Consider the following 3,685-nt stretch of genomic DNA (forward strand, 5'->3'; position numbering starts at 1 on the left):
TATCTATCTATCTATCTATCTATCTATCTATCTATCTATCTATCTATCTATCTATCTATCTATCCATCCATCCATCCATCCATCCATCCATCCATCCATCCATCCATCCATCCATCCATCCATCCATCCATCCATCCATCTATCTATCTATCTATCTATCTATCTATCTATCTATCTATCTATCTATCTATCTATCTCTTATACACCACCCCGTAGTGTTTTACCGCACTCTCTGCACAGTTTTACAATGTAAGTATTATTTGCATATTGCCCCCCAACAATCGGGGTCCTCATTTTACTAACTTGGAAGGATGGAAGGCTGAGTCAACCTTGAGCCCCATCAGGATCAAACTCTCTCTCTCTCTCTCTCTCCGGTTTCATCACTCCCCAAGTCATAGAACAATGACCAGGTAGGGCTTCCTTTCCTTTCTGAGAGAAAACAAAACACAATCACAGAAGTCCTTCCTTTTTGGCCTCACCATGTTCTACACACCCGGTGCCTTCCCGTCTATTTCTAACATGTCGAAAGAACTCTTTGTTTGTTGCCTTGTGTCTCTCAAGGGCCTTCAACTCATTCTGAACTCAGAACTATCTGTTAGGATTCCTAACAGTTCTACAAACCTGCTCCTAGTTGAATTCTCCTCTTTTTTCCCCATTCCAACGCATCTCTTTCATTTCCTTCAGCATTTTAAAGAGTTCTGTAAATATCCACAATGGCCTCTGTTTTTCCTTCCTTCTAGAGAACATGAAAAGAAAAGGAAAAAAGGAGGGGTGAAAAAAAAAACCATAAATCAAAGGCCGGCAGGAAGGGAAGAAAAAAACCCGCATAATCCACAATCATTAAAGCAATGACTAGGTAAAAAAAAAATCTCAGCGTGGCCCCGATCACGATGACAAAAGTCCACATAAATAGTAAGAGATGAAGAAAAAAGAAGAAGCAAAAAAAGGATTATTGAAAAGAAGGCGAGCGATAGATCTAAGGAGATGGAAGTCAGCTATTCTGTTCATTACAGTCCTCTGAAGAAAAAACTAGAAAAGATGAAAGGAAATAGACTCTCAGATCAGGAATAATGAATTTAGGACAGGTAATCCTCAACTTACGACGGCAGCCGAACCCAACATTTTTGTGGCTAAGTGAGACATGATCCTGGGACACCGCCACCGTCGTAAATATGAACCAGTTGCCAAGCGTACGAATTTGGATCACGTGACCGTGGGGAGGCTGCAACCGGTCATAGGTCACGTTTTTCAGTGCCGTTGTAACTTTGAACGGTCACTAAATGAATGGTTGTAAGCCGAGGACAATCTGTATACGCGGCGCAGTCAACGATAAGCAAGCTGGCTCTTATGACAGGCAGCCATAAAAGCACTCAATGACACTTTTAAGTCAAATATTTACTCCCACAGTCTTCCCCCGAGTGAGATTTGTGACACCAGCAGTCGTTTGCAGAGAAGATAGGCTGGAGAAGAAATGCAGACTTGTTGTGAAAGCTAACATATGGCAGTCGCTTTCTGAAAAGGTTATTCCAGAAAGTCTGTGGAGCTCTACTTGCCATCCCAGAATTTACAGAAAAATAACACAAATAAATATATCCCTCCCAACTCTATTATTCTATTCTATTCTATTCTATTCTATTCTATTCTATTCTATTCTATTCTATTCTATTCTATTCTATTCTATTCTATTCTATTCTGTATTTCTTATTCTACTCTACTCTACTCTACTCTACTCCACTCCACTCCACTCCACTCCACTCCACTCCACTCCACTCCACTCCACTCCATTCTATTCTATTCTATTCTATTCTATTCTATTCTATTCTATTATTTCTTATTCTATTCTATTCTACTCTACTGTACTCTACTGTACTCTACTGTACTCTACTCTACTCTACTGTACTCTACTCTACTCTACTGTACTCTACTCTACTCTACTCTATTCTATTTCCCCAGAATGCAAATGCGCATTGATCCAGGAGTATGAGGAACATAATGGGGTGAGATTAGGGAACTGTGTTTGGTCACCATAATGTAAAAAAGATGTTGAGACTCTAGAAAGAGTAAAGAGAAGAGCAACAAAGATGATTAGGGGACTGGAGGCTAAAACATATAAGGAATGGTTGCTGGAATTGGATATGTCTAGTTTAACAAAGAGAAGGACGAGGGGGGAGAGGATAGCAGTGTTCCAGTATCTCAGGGGCTGCCCCAAAGAAGAGGGAGTCAAGCTATTCTCCAAACGGCCTAAAGGCAGGACAAGAAGCAATGGATGGAAACTAATCAAGGAGAGAAGCAACCTAGAACTAAGGAGGAATTTCCTGACAGTTAGAACAATTAATCAGTGGAACAACCTGCCTCCGGAAGTTGTAAATGCTCCAACATTGAAAGTTTTAAAGAAGAGATTGGACAGCCATTTGTCTGAAATGGCATAGGGTTTCCTGCCTGTTTAGGGGGTTGGACTAGAAGAACTTCAAGGTCCCTTCCAACTGTGTTATTCTATTCCCTTCTTCTTTCTTCTCCCTTCTCCCTTCTCCCAATTCTTCTTCTTCTTCTTCTTCTTCTTCTTCTTCTTCTTCTTCTTCTTCTTCTTCTTCTTCTTCTTCTTCTTCTTCTTCTTCTTCTTCTTCTTCTTCTTCTTCTTCTTCTTCTTCTTCTTCTTCTTCTTCTTCTTCTTCTTCTTCTTCTTCTTCTTCTTCTTCTTCTTCTTCTTCTTCTTCTTCTTCTTCTTCTTCTGGACTGTTGGCTATTCCTGCCAGCTTGGTGTTGTCAGCAAATTTGATGAGTTCCCCATCCAAATCATTAGTGAAGAAGATATTGACGAGAACCTGGCCTAGGACTCTGGACAGCTCATGATCTGGTTATTAACAAGAAATTCAATTTTCAGTTGGGTTACCTCACTTAAAGCCAAGATGACTAGACACATCCAGTGCCAGTTTTATTTTTCCCTCTTCCTTTTTCATACTCCTATTTCTGCCAAAATGCAAGCAGTTTTCAAACTTCCTCCATCCCCCTCTCAGACGTATCAGCTGTTCATTTTTCTTCCTGGCTACCTGCCAAGATAATTGAAATGATGACTTTTTAATTACACTATTTGGTAAACAGGCATTGTTTAATAATCCCTAGCACTGAAAGCGAGTTTAGAGCCCGTTACAGTTCATCAGCTAAATGCTTACTTGAGCTGCTTGTTCATTTATTTATTTTTATTTAACGAATGTGCGGTCGCTTCTCAGTTGAACGATAGAGTTAATTTGCAGTTGTTGTGCAGGTTAGATTTCGGCTTCAGGATTCTCTTTTAAATATGGAAATCAGATTTACAATGGGTTCAGGGAGAACCTAAACAGCCAAACCATCTGGAGCCTCCATTAATAAGAAATAGTATTTCCTTGTCTACGTGTGTGTACAGTCACTCGTTTTGCGTGCCGGTAAATTGGACTAAGATCCACCATGCAGCTAGTCCTTAAGCCATTCATTGGGAAAAAGGGGAACAAAGCAATCTTTTAGAAACTAATTAGGTATTCAAAAGACATGAATTGTCACGGAGTTCTTGAACAAGACAGATACTTTTTAAAACAAAATATTTTAAAAGAACAAACTTGAAGCCAATGTCTATTTTAAATTTAGTTTGGATCAGGATCAAACAGTTATTGGAAGGGTCCAGTGCCGTTAGAATGGACGAAGAGAATTGCTT

Source organism: Protobothrops mucrosquamatus, unplaced genomic scaffold (genome assembly GCF_001527695.2).
Source record: "Protobothrops mucrosquamatus isolate PMUCROS unplaced genomic scaffold, P.Mucros_1.0 scaffold3181, whole genome shotgun sequence".
Classification (NCBI taxonomy): Eukaryota; Metazoa; Chordata; class Lepidosauria; order Squamata; family Viperidae; genus Protobothrops; species Protobothrops mucrosquamatus.